Genomic DNA, 14,260 nt, shown 5'->3' on the forward strand with positions numbered 1-14,260 from the left:
TCCTCCTGCAGAGAAGGCCTTCGCGAGGAGCCGGTCCTTACCGAGGTCCTGGCCAACAAGGGCCAGGTTGGCTCAGTCTTCATGTCATCCACACCAGGACCTGGCGAGGCCTTCATAGCATTCTGCACAGAGAGCTGTTTTGTTTTTTTTTTTTTAATTTTTATTTATTTTTGTTTTTTTTTTCCTATTGTTTCATTTTACCAAAGTTAAGGAGACACTTTGGTTATGGGTTGAATTGTGTCCCCCCAAAATTCCTATGTTGAAGCCCTAAATCCCCAGCACCTCAGAATGTGACTGTATTTGGAGACAGAGCCTTTAAGGAGGTGATGAAAGCAGGTCATATGGATGGGGCCTAAGACAATATGACTGGTGTCCTTAATAAGAGATTAGGACACAGATGCTCAGAAAAGGAAGACCATGTGAAGACACGGGGAGAAGACGGCCAAGAAGAGAGGGAGGCCACAGAAGAAACCAGCTCTGCTGATACCTTGAGCTTGGACTTCTAGCCTCCAGAATTGTAAGAAAATAAATTTCTGTCACTTAAGTCACCCAATCTGTAGTACTGTCTTATGACAGCCCTAGCAAATGAATACATCTGCCCTCAAGAGCGACTGCAAGCATGATTTCTTGCCCCTGCTCTCCAGCCCTTTTTCTGAATAGAACTGCTAATAATTTGCTCTCTGGATCCAGAGATGGCAATGAGGCCATCCCCCGGAGGCGTGAGCTTGGAGTCCCTTCTCAATGACTGTGGTATCATCCACACGTGTTCTCTCTCTCTCTTTCTAATCCTTCTAGGTCCAAGGACTTGCAGAGGCTTACCAGGTGCTTCTGGCTGGGAAACAGTCTGTGGAGGGGAACAGAGGGGAGGAGAGGACCCACATGTACAACCTAGCTTCTCGGTCCCCTCCATTCTAGCTAACCGACTCACCAGATCTTACAACTCTTCCCTGCGTCACGGGTTTAATCCAGTGGGCATCACCTTCCCAAGTGTATTTCCAGCAACACCAGCACAGCACACAGACACACGCTTGCCTGCAGCTTGTGTTTTTCAGACAGGGCCTGTGCCTCGTCATGCAGGCGTGATGAGGCTTGTTGCGGTCCTAAGTCTGAGCTGCTGAGACGTTGTTGATGATGACCATTGGCGAAGCAGCCACTTGCCCGCAGGCCTTCACAGTATAGCCATTGTTCTGGTTATCGTATTTGTTTATAAGCGTAGTGAAATCTTAGGAGAAAAAGGAGTAACCACACCACTAAGAATGTACAGTGCAGATCACCTCTTCCCAAGTGGAAGTCCTGTGGCACCCATTGATCCATCCCAGGCTTTTCATCCGCACTGTCTCCTGTCTCCTTACCAAGCTCCCCTGTGTGGGCAGCCCTCCTCGGGACCATCTTTGTCCTCCCCACCACGCCCAGCACAAGTCCTGGCATGCATTGGGGCTCAATTCATATTTTCCGGAGGAATAAATTATGCTCATAATTTAGATTAATTTGCAAATAAATAGCAATTTTCATTTCAAAGTATTTCTCCTTTATCATCCTCTCTGTAACCATCATTGCAGTCAGGGAAACAGAGATACATAAGAGTATTTGGGATTTAGAGGAACCGCTACTCCTATTTTCCAAACATAATTGTCCCTTCCTTCTCCCCGTATCTGATACTATTAAGATGAGACTTTTCCCAAATAATTGGCCCAACATCTTCCATGGTGCCTGGACTGGAGTAGGCATTCAGGAAATATCTGTTGAATGAATGGATGAGTGAGTGTGTAAAAGCTCATTTAGGGTAAAGGACAAATGTTCTTATTTAACACTCAGCCACCCAGTAACTCCAAGTTTCTTAAAACTCCTTCTCACGTTCAGGCCTCACAGCCTCCACTTAGCACATTGTTTTAGAAATGTTTTCGTCAAGTGCCCCTATCTCAGAAGAAGACACACTCTTGGTGGTCTGGCCCGGATTCCAGAGTGTCCCACAGCACGGAAGCTTCCTCTGAGTCCTCTTGCTGGACTTTCACAACGTGCGTGGGTGGTGTATCCTCCTCCATAACACCGCGGTTTCTATCTATGTTAAAGTATTTTGAATCACTCATAGCTGAGTATGACTGATGCTCCATGAAAACATGTCCTGTCTGTTGCAGCTTCCATTGCCTCTGGCACAATACCATGTCCCCTCAGGCGTCTGTGCACCCCTGAGTGCCCAGTAGATGCTGAAGCCCGGGAAGCCTAAGTCAATCCACTGAGCTTAGGAGGAAGATGTTAGAACTCTCCTCATACGGATTTTTAATGTTACCATGGGATGTCAGAGGGTGGCACTATTCTGCCTTAAGCCTGTCTGGGAGGAGCCAGTGGACAGTGTGGTCCTGGGGCTGGGGCTTGGGGTGAAGCAGGCCTGCTGCCTGGTGCTCAGAGGCCCCTCAGAGCGGCTGATGGTTAGCCCACCTCATTCCTGCTCTTGCATTAACACCCCCCACCCCAGGCTGGGGGCAGCTGGGAAAAGCCCCCTTCTCTAAGGGCACTAGCAGCTGATAAACCTGGCTTGTGTGTGCAAGGGTGTGCATGAGGGCGGGAAGAGTTTAATCTTAAATTGGGTACATCAACAGTTGCATTTTTAGCTCGATATCAACAAGAGCCTGCAGGCACAACATTCCCTGTGGGAGCATTCCTGGGACAGACAAATCCAGCTGGGCTGTGGGAGAGAGGGCACTGACAGGAAGGAGGGTTCATCCGGAGCAGTGCACACACTCACTCATGCACACATGTACACAGACACACAAACACACGCACATGCACACACACATACATGCAGGCACATAGACACGCAGACACACCTGTGCACATGCACACATGCACGTACAGACACAGACACATAGACACATGCACACACAGACATGCACATATGGACACGCAGACAGACACGTACATACATGTACACAGACACATGAACATGTTTACACACAGACACATGTACATATATACACATGTGCACAAAGACACACAGACATGTGTACACAAACACACATACACACACGTGCACAGAGACACACACCTGCACACATACAAACACCTGCACACACACATGCACATACACACACCTGTACAGAGACGCACATGAAGAGCAGAGTTAGGGAGTCTAGGGAGCTTCACAAGCCTCCAGCGTCACTGGGTGTCAGTCGCCTGGTCTGGGCATATGGTGTGGAGTAGGCAAGTTTTAACATGGGTTTGAAGGAGGAGGATACAAAGCACAGAGGACACACAAGAATAAATGATACAACTGTAAAGAAGCATCAATGAAAATTAAGAAAAAATATAGATCATTAATTCATGTAAAAGAAACAAGTGGGATGAGGAAGCGGAGATGACAATTCTAGACAGCTGTCTTAAGCCCACATCCAATATGAGTATGGAAGCCATTTAGGTGGTAGAGATGGTGAACGCAGCGGACACATCCACGTGGAGGAAATGGTGAGGGCATGATTTAAGGGAGGTGTGGCACATTGAAGGATGTGCCTGCAGCTCCATCTGGCTGGAGCATGGGCATGAAAGGGCGCAGGCCCAAGAGCTGGGTGGAGAGAGAAGGTGGGGCAAAGCATACGAAAGGTCTCCATCCCAGGAAGCTTGGCTGCCTTCACAAAATACCAGACCACGTGGCATAACAACAGAATTCGGCAACATTTATTTTCCGACAGCTCTGGAGGCTCAAAGTCCGAGATTCAGGTTCTGGTAGGGTTGTTTTTTCCTGAAGCCACACTCCTTGGTTTGAAAGGGCCACCTTCTTGCTGTGTCCTCTGTGCAGAACACACTGCTGGCATCTCACCCTCTTCTCATAAGGACACCCAGCCTATCAGATTGGGACCCACCCATCTCACCATGTTTAACCTTAATGCCCTCCTGAAAGCCTCCATCTCTAAAAACAGTCACATTGGGGGTTAGGGACTCAACATATGAATTTGGGGGGACACAATTCAGGAGTTGCACTCAGGAGTTGAGATTTTATCCCTTGAGTTTTACTCAGCAGAGTGACAGATTTGATAGGTCTGTTACTTGCTCTGGTGGCAGTGTGGATTCTTAATTAGAGAGGAGGGAACCAGAGCCGAGAGCCCAGGTCAGAAGTCACGACTGCATCAGCAGCAGATTGGAGGTGATGGTGGTCTCAACTGGACAGCGGCAGTGGGAATGGAGAGAATTGGGAGATGTTAGGGAGGCGGTCATTGGCTTAGGGGAAAGGGAGTGGGAGGCCTTCTAGTGGAGGCAGCTACTCTTCACTGACAGGGCAGTGGCCAGTGAGCGGTGCCTTTAAGGGGCAGCTGGTGAGCGACTGGAGTTGAGGTTCTGATGCAGCAGAGGGAATGGGAGATGAGCACTAATAGACCCATCAGGAAGGCTGCCGGTGAGTTTAGTGTGCTTGGTTTCAATGAAGGGGCGCTGCGCAAGCCTGGGGGATGTCTCAACTTTTTCCTGCAAAGACACAAGCCCAAGGTCACGATCTCTGCACTAGTGACCCATTCACGAAAACAAGTGATTGACAGGGAATTGGCAGTGCAAACCCAGAAAAGAGCAAGGAATCAAGACTTGCACATGCAGAAAAGAACATTTAGAAAGTGAATACAAGATGAGGAGATGGAGACAATTGCAGGCACTTTCAAAAAGCTGTCAGCAAGGAGGAGAACAAGGGGCTGAAGTTCTTTTTGTTGAGTTTTGTTTGATCTTTCACGAGGAGAGACACATTTGCCTGGTGGTTGCAAGAGGTTGGTAGAGAAGGAGAGGCTGAAGGTGCGCGGGAGAGGTGGCCCTGGGGAGAGTCTCCCAGTGTTTTTTTTTTTTTTTTAATTTTATTTTACTTTAAGTTCTGGGATACATGTGCAGAATGTGCAGGTTTGTTACGTAGGTAAATGTGTGCCACGGTGGTTTGCTGCATCTATCAACCCATCACCTAGGTATTAAGCCCAGTGTGCATTAGCTATTTGTCCTGATGCTCTCCCTCCCCTTGCCACGCCCCCCAACAGGTCCCGGTATGTGTTGTTCCCCTCCCTGTGTCCATGTGCTCTCATTGTTCAGCTCCTACTTATGAGTGAGAACATGTGGCCTTTGGTTTTCTGTTCCTGGGTTAGTTTGCTGAGGTCGATGGCTTCCAGCTTCATCCATGTCCCTGCAAAGGACATGATCTCATTCTTTTTTATGGCCGCATAGTATATTCCATGGTGTGTAGGTACCACATTTTCTTTATTCCAAGTGATTTTGGCCTTGGGAGGTGAGCGAATTCTCATCTGCTGCTTCCACCTTCTTTGTGACAAGATGTGCCACTTTGGACCCCCACCTCCTGTTTGTATGTGGAGGAATTTCAGTAGGCCCACCTCCCCTGGCTCTCTCCCCACCCAGCCCTTCCTCTCCCTGTGGTCAGTGTTGGCTCCTGGATGGAGAGTCTGGGAGAAGGAGCTGAGGAAGCTCACCTGGACCCAGGCTTGCTCGCCCCTGCTGAACCCTGCACCTGCTCCCTTCTTGGCATGGCCCATGTTCTCAGTGACTGGCTCCAAGGTGCCTGGTGGGATTACAACCGGGTGTGTGGGAATACTGACTCTTCACGGATCCTCAGGCAGGAGGCTGGAGGAGCACGTAGGCGATGAGAGTAAAATGCCTTTTAGACTCTGCTTTGCAAAGCCCTGCCTTGGAGGGCAGGATTCTGGAACTCAACCCTTCTCTCCCCTTTTGATCAAGCAGCTCAACCCTTATGCCCCTCTTTTGTTTCTGCTTCCAGGTAACATTTCTTTTGAAGAAAGTTTTCTTGTGGTTAAAAACAAAAAACTTTTAAAGAAAACCCACAAATCTAGTGCAACTGCCTCATTTTTCAGATAAGGAGGCCCAGAGAGTCAACTCTTCCACCTGTCTAGATTTCAGTTTTGATTTGTGAATTGACTGTTTTTCTTAAATTGGAGCATACTTTTTATCCAAGTTCTGAACTGGAACCAAAAGATCACCATGAAACACATTTCCTTTGAAAACTGAATTCAGGTCAGTGACATTGGCGACGGCCAGGCCAGCAGCAGGGGATGAGGAGGCCCACGTGTGAAGCTGCTTCTTTTCCTCCGAGTCAAGTGCATGCAACCGGACCAGAAACTGGTGCTTGCAGATGTGCAAAGCAACCCGGGAGCTCCTGATTTCTGGCATTTTACATGGGTCCAGTGTTCACATGTAGCGGGGAAGATGTGCCTCTGCCAGGCATCTGCTGGCCACTGAGCGGTCCCCTCCAGAGTCAGAGACTGTGGATCAGGAAACAGCAGGGAGAGCGAGGTGAGGACACACGGGTTGGCTTTGCTTCTGGCACCCACCTTCTCAGCTGGTGGGTGGCCTGTCTCCCTGTCTTAGCTTAGGCTGCCATAGCAAAATCCCACAGACTGGAGTGGCTTAAACAACAGTTTTGGAGGCTGGAAGTCCAAGATCAAGGTGTCATCAGGGTTGATTTTTCCTGAGGCCGCTCTCCTTGGCTTGCAGATGGTCATGCTGGAATTAGGGCTTCAGTGTATGACTCTGGGGAGGACATGATTCAGTCTATAAAACTCCCGTGACTCTCTGAAGTGAAGCTGTTTTGGTCGGAGGCTCATCCTCTCCCACGTCTCTTCCTGTTACCTGAATCAGGCCTGGCACAGTTCTCGGGATCTCCTTCAACAGCCCCTGGCATGGGCTGGGAATAGATGTATTCTGCTCTTTCGGGTCTGAAATCCTCACAACCCAGCTGAGTGCTGGGAAAAGTACCCTTGTCTAATATGACACGAATGGTTTAGGTTAACTTGGCCCAAACTCTTAATTCCACAGCCTCCCTACAGTTTCCTACCTTTTTGTCACCAGCTTCTCTCTGACTCCTTGCTAAGTTCCTCAGGCCTGCTGGCCTCAGACTAGCTACAGAAGTCCATCCTTTTACAGTCTCCACACACTCACACCCAGACACAAGCAGCATTTTCCCTGGTCACTTAACTTCCAGATGGTTTCAGGTGGAGACAGAACAGGATCGTATCTGCGTGCAACAACCTTCTGCAACCTCCTCCTGACCCTCGGCCCCTCATCTTCCCCAGAGCTGGGGCTCCCCTGTTTACTTGGCCCCTGGGAAGTGTGGCCCAGCTCCTGTGTGCGGCTGATGCTGTGCTGCCCTGCCCAGCTCCCCTTCAGGACCGAGGAGCCCATCTTCTATCTGCATGGGACGTTGCCCCCAGAAGCTGAGCCCTTCCCCAGGAACTGCCCCAGACTGAGGGCAGCTGCCTCACCCAACAGGGCATCCTACACCCAGTGACTTCTTCACGGGAGGTGGGGTACAAAGCACAGCCCTTATGCCTCCCTTTGGGGCAATGTGAAAGGCCACCCCAGTTCCAGTTTCCCATGGAACTGGCTGATGACTGTGCTGCCACTTCCCCCTCTGCTCAATGTCCTGCTGCCTCTCTACCCTCACAAGTGCTGACCCTGAGAACCTTGCCTGGTAAACTTCTTGCATGCCAAGCTCCCTCTGTGAGACCATTTCTGGAAAACCTGGGTCTGGCTGCCCCCAGGGGCAGCCCCATCATGGTCATCTGCATTTCCCCAGCCTCCCCCAGAGTCCTAGTAAGTCAAATTCTCTCCATCTTTTGTCATCATCCCCTTTTTGTTGACAGAGAAATGAAGGCTTGGAAGGGAGGAGGCATAACAGGACCAACCTCACCTTGCACTGGTGGCAGAGCGAGCTGGAAGGGCACCGCTGCTGGGTTACATGCCACTCCCTGTGGGTTTGGTTATCTAGTTGACTTACCATGTGGCGCTGTGGGTGCCAGATGGTAAAACTAAGCTGGATAGTCTTGGCTAACAGAGAAGAAAAATCTCTCCCTATCCATGCATCCCATCTCTTTGTGCTTCCTCATAGGTGGGTCAGCTTCATCAACACTCCTTTTTATAACATCATTCTCTCCCACCCGGAATGCTCAATCTCCTCATCCAGTTGGGTTAGGGTTCTTTTGGTTGCCAGGAACTGAAACCCATTCAGCATCATGAGGTCAGATGATCAATGGAAAATCCAATAACTCTAAGTACCCGAGTTTAGGAAGGGTTGGATCTCAGGTGGCTTCAGGGATCACTTCTATCTCATCTCCCTTTTGAGAGGTGGTAATTCATGGTGGCTACAAGCAAGCACTGGGGAGCCAGCCTATTTAGTTTACATCATGGCTTTCCCGAGAGTAATTTTGGGCACACTATGTTTGTGCCTCGGTTTCTCATCTGTAAAATGAGGATAATCATAGCATCCATGTCATAAGATTGCTATGAGAAATAAATAAGGTAATTTAATGTAAAGGACTTAGTGTAGCACTTGGCATACAGGAAGTGCTAGAGGTGATCGTTCTTTCTCATTCCCGGCTTCTCCACTTTCTTCCCTGCATCTGTTGTTCTCTCTTTCCCAGCTACTTCCTGTGGTTCTCCATGACTTATGCATACATACTACCTGATAACAGCCACTTTATTTTCATCAACTTGATTTTCATCTCAAGGATCCATTCCTGAAGGGCATCTCCTCTCTGTGCCTCTTGGTTTGGGTTTCCTATGAGAAGGAATCTGATTGTTCCATATTCATCTTTTTGAGCCCAGTCAGTCAGGTGACATGTCATTGGAAACTTAGTTTGGCCCTCCTCAAATCAGGTGCTCATCTTGGTCCAATCATCCAATCCAAGGCCAGGAGATTGGAATAACCGTTGGGATAACCAATTCCCTTTCCACTCAGCAGGCACGTGGGTAGGGGTAGACTGTGAGAAGGGAGAGCAGGTAGAGCAGAAGCCCCTGAGTATGCCTACTGCAGCATCCTGCTAAACAACCTCAATCCTGACTTTCCCTTTGCCATGATTTCTTTCACTGCACATGTTGAAGGAACAATCTTTCCAGATGGCTTTGCTCCCTCTCTATCTCCTTAACCCCTTGCATCTGACTGTCCGTTCTACACACTCACCTGGGTGTATTTGCTAGAAATCCCTATTTATGTCCGGAAACAAAATTCACAACTGTCTGGTCCTTTTTCTTCCTGACCGCCTGCATCATTGAGGCTCCTCTGTGAAATCTCCCCTCGTTGGTTCCATGCTGCTGGCAATCCTTCCGCTCCTCCTGCCTCACTCTCCAGCTACTTCAAAAGAGACTTGCACGTCTAATCTTCTGACATAGATTGTGAGCTTCTAGAAGACAGAAACAATATTCCAAAGAGTGATTAAATGGTACTATGTAAGTGACCAATGGCAGGGAGAGGCTTAAAAATATTGCACTGGAGGTGTCATGGCATCTATGTTTCTATACAACGAGGGCTCCTTTTTAAGCTATAACTTCAATCTAAACATGACTAACTCTTTCCATGAAAAAAGGTGCAAAGCCCTTGCTCCCTTTGGTGCTGTGAATGTTTACCTATCTCCAAAGAGAAAGCGCAACAATGATCAGAATATGTAGGTGGCAGAAACAGGAAGCTATAAATACCACAATACCAGATTTTTTTAAAAGAGCTTCATGGAGGAAATCAAAGCAGTTTATAGGAAACGATTGGCACTTAGTGTTTCATGGCTGTGTTTCATGCAAAGACTGAGACATACCACCAAGAATCTGTGGCAAGAGGCAGCAGATGACAGCACAGGAAGCCCAATGGTGACCTAGATCAGACCAGAGCTATGCCTTCAACCAGACAGGTTAAGAGTGATTGCCAGCCACTTTTCTCATGAAGGAGAGACAGAAGCAATTCCTGAAGTTCTTTGTTGTTAAGCACAGAGAATAAAATTTCTCTGGTTCTTACCGCAGAGAATGTTGGCTTAGTCTCAATAAGTACTTGCAGTTGGCTTCACAGACTCCTTGAGGAGTTGTTATAAATCTGGACTGAATGGGCCCAGCCTTCCTATTAGATGCCTGGTATCCTGAGTGGGCAAAAAAAGGTGAACAGTCCCTCAATATAGAATTTAGTCTTACTGAGGTTTCTTCGTATCTGTATATGGTAAGTGTGATAGGCACTTGGTAAGCATATGCTCAATGGAGGAGATTCATTCCTCCTGGAACAGATTAGGCTTGATGTCAATTCCTGAAATAAAGGGGCTCCTACAAGGACTAAAGCTAGTTAATGAATCTGATTACTTTGTCAGGAACATGAACTATTCATTACAGGGTGTGATTTAAAAACTCAGAGGTCAGTTCCCTCTTTATCAGCATGGGCTGATTCTGAGCCATCCTTAATACAAAACTCAGCCTCTAAACTAGCTATAACAATAAAAGCAATTATACCACACCCATCATAACTTTTTTGCAATTTCTCTAAAGATTTTTGGAGGCACAAGGGGAGTTTATGTTGCCAAGTACATGGCATAAATGGCTTTTCAAGAAAAAAATTTCTTTTAGGTATGTCTCTTCTTCCCAGATCTCTTCCTGATCCTCCTATGGAGAATGGGGTGGGTTCGAGGCCAGAGCACCTGCCCTTTCCACTTTCTACTGGCTTGGGAGACCTGCTGCCACCCCATTTCCACCATGATCTGGCTTCTGCTTGCTTTCTATGCTTACTGTCTACACCTCTTCTTCCTTATGTTACATTCAAGAGTTATTAAATCCCTTACATTTCCCAGAAAATCATGCTGTTCTCCACCCCTCCTTACCCCTCGGCCCCACTCCTGATCTCTGCACTTCTTTTCCTCTTTCTTGAATGTCTTTTGCCCCTGCTGGCCATGCTTGAACTCCTATTCTTTCATAAGTCACTTAACTCGATTTATTTAAGCCTCCCAGTGTTCCAAAGCCCTTTGTAATGCATACCTGGCTTGTGGCTCCTGTCAGTGTCTTGCAATGACTGTTTCCATGTCTTTCTCATCCACTGGAACATGAGCTCTTTTTTTCACTTTATCTCAGAATTAAGATGATCTATAAATGCTTGAATGACTCAAACAAATGTGACCCCTTAGAAACCTAGGCATTACCTGGAAGCATGGAAATTTACCCAAATTGCTTTATGGATGTTTTTGTTGTTCACCTGGTTTAGTCTTTAGGCTTATAAGGCCTCCAGAGCTCTGGGTTTGGATTAAAAATCTGCCATGAGCCAGTTTCCCTCAGGGCTGGGGTCCTCAAGGGAAAATGCCTCAGGGTGGGTAACTATAGGATCTCTGGGAAACATTTACCCTTGTGCCTTGAAAAGGCCTCAGCACGTGAGTCAGGATACCTTAAGATTTCACTTGTACAGTGTTTGCAAAGCACCTTCATATGTATGTTCATGTGAACTTCATCATAACACTGTGGGGTAGGCAGGGTAATATCAGGGCCTAAACAGATGTAAAAATTCAGGTTCAGAGAAGGTGAAGCACTTGCCCAAGCTCACACAGCTAACAACAGAGCTGAAAATAGAACACAGGTTAGCCCCTGCTCCACAATACCATGACCTTATGAATGAGCTGCCAAGAACCACCCTCCTTGGGTACTTGTCAAGAAAGCTGGGAGGCTGGGAATGGGTGGAGTACACGTGCGTGTGCAGTCAGGAGGCCTGACCCAGGCTTGGGAAGTTCTGCAATGGCTTCAGTGTGCCCTGTGGTTATCCCCTTGCATATTGGGTAGGTGACTCTCCCAAGCAGGTGACAGAGCCTGGCAGTGATCCTGCCTCGGATCCAGATAAATATATTTGGATAGAAACTTTGAGCTTGTAGACAGATCAAGATTACTCACATAACCTCATATAAAGCACAGCTTCCATGTTAGTTACCAGATTTTCAAGAATTCTTTCCTTCTATTCTTCTTTCCTTTACCGTTTAATTAGAATTGATCATATGCAGCTGAAGAGGAAAACCTGGGTTCTTCTTTGAAGAGCTCTTTTTGATGGTTTGGTTCCATCACTGCCTATGCTCATTGGAGAAGCTTATTAGGACCTTCCAGTATTCTGTCGCTCAGGCCAAGACTGCCAAAGTTGAATGCACACACCCTGGGCACGATGCAAGGTAATCCACTGGGAAAAGGGAGGAAAATATAAACCTATCAGTTCATCTCAGTTTCCTAGTTTCTATTTTATGTGTTTTATAACACATATGATATATTAATTCAGTAGCATACATAAAGTACATATGCACATATGCATATGTACATAGTATGTCCTCAGTTTTATTTTTACTTTACTGATAGGAATTCTTGATGAAAAGGTTGGAGACCATTACCTTAGAGAAAGGAAAGCTCTGCTCTGAGACAGGAACCACACAACTCTTTCACTGTGTTCTCTGCTCAGAAAGCTGCGGGCTCTTCACGATGGCCACTGTCATGGCTTGATGCTTTTGGCCAACATGGTTGCCTTAGAAGGCCCAAGGCACACACTTCCCCTACCACCCCCGCCCTTCCCCCTCTTCAGGATCCCCTGGACATTTGGGAAGAGCCAGGAAACCAACAGAAACGGGGGAGGAAGCGGTCTCTGCTTGCCTTTGCTGACGCTTCCCTAGACAGACAGCTTGTCCAGAAGCAGCCCAGTGCGTGTCTTCATTCCAATTCTTGCATTCTTTTTTCTCCCAGCTCTGGTGAATGTTTGCCTCCCATATTGCCAAATAAACCAGAACAGTGAGAATCAGCCTGAAATCACAAGCACCTGAGCTCCATGCTCATTTAGAAATTCAAAGGAATCCACCGACTTTAAATAATCCTTATTTGATTGGAAAAGGGAGACAGAGTCTGTAAAAGGTCACAGGAGATTTTTCCTAAGGTTATCTCGCTGACCACGAAAGCTATTTAAGATTAACTTGGCAGGGAAGGCTATGTTCTGGGGGGACCTGGTCACAGTTCAGGGACCAAAGCCTCAGGCCACCAGTCCTTCTGGCTGTGTTCCTTATACACAGTGTTCTGCAGTGGGAGCTGGAAGGACAGGAAACCCCACAGAGGCTCTGCTAAAACCCTCGCAGAGGCTCAGCTAAACCTGCCCCCTCTACTGGTGCTGAACACATTCTGCCTCCCACTTTTAGCAAGATATGCCCAAGTCTTCAGTCTGGAAAAGTCTAGGTACAGAATTTAGACATGAACTTCCAATTAAGAAATAAATAATCATCCTTAATAGCACTTAAAAATACTACCACTTAGAATATTAGTGCTTTCTTCTCCCCTTTTAAAAGCATTCTTCCATGTATTATCTCTTCATTTTTTGGTAGTCTTTTGAGTACATCTAATCCTAAGATAGTCATGAACACCCCCTTACACCTACTCTCTTACTCCCAAATCTGGGAATTTCCTGACTCTTGATTGGTTCAAAATCTTACTCCTCTCAAGAGTATCCATGTTTAAATTAAAGAAGAGAACTACATGGTTAAATGTGAACAGCAGGACCCTCTTAAGTGACCACTGCACGGAAGGCTGGTCCTCTAAGATACACGAGGGCTGCATCACTCCCATAAACTGAGTGAGGCTCAGCCTCTGATATTAGGAGTAATAATAGTAACAATAACCTAACTTACATAGCACTTACCATAGAGGACGCCCTTCTAAGTGTTTCATCTGTATTCATTTATGTAATCCTCACATAATTTTATGAGGTAGGTTCTATTATCATCCCAGTTTTTTAGGTTAGTAAAACTAAGGCAGGGGAATTCGCCTGAAGTCACAGAGCTCCTGAAATGACCGGATCCACACCCTGGGATTCTGGCTCCAGGATCTTTTTAGTGATTTGTACCAAATCACAGATCACAGAGCCAGTCAGTGCCAAGATCTAAGCCCCCAAATTTCAGTCTCTCAAGTTAAAAATATACTTTTCCCTGTACTGAACTCTGCATTCCCTGATTGGACTGATTTTAGGTTGTTTATACTTTTCGAGTCCTGAGCTATTTATTTATAGAGCTGGTTCCAGCTTCGCTCAGGCTGAAGGTTAGAAGTTCTTGAATTATACCGATTCTGACTCTGCCCTGATCCATTTCTGTGTGTGGCATCATGGACAGTGGAATTCTTCTAGGAAACACTCTCAGTAGTAGATCCAGAAACCTTGGGCTCTAAGGGGAGAACCAGAAAAGGCTGCCACAATGCTGTTCCCTTTCAGCAGAACTTTCCTAGACAAGTAAACCCTCTCCTACCTGTAAAGGTGTCCCAGGAAGGCCAGGCGTGGTGGCTCATGCCTGCAATCCCAGCACTTTGAGAGGCCAAGGCGGGTGGATCACTTGAAGTCTGGAGTTCGAGACCAGCCTGGTCAACGTGGTGAAATCCTGTCTCTACTAAAAATACAAAATTAGCTGGGGGTGGTGGCACGCGCCTGTAATCCCGGCAACTTAGGAGGCTGAGGCAGGAGAATCGCTTGAGCCTGGGA

Source organism: Hylobates moloch, unplaced genomic scaffold (genome assembly GCF_009828535.3).
Source record: "Hylobates moloch isolate HMO894 unplaced genomic scaffold, HMol_V3 SCAFFOLD_24, whole genome shotgun sequence".
Classification (NCBI taxonomy): domain Eukaryota; kingdom Metazoa; phylum Chordata; class Mammalia; order Primates; family Hylobatidae; genus Hylobates; species Hylobates moloch.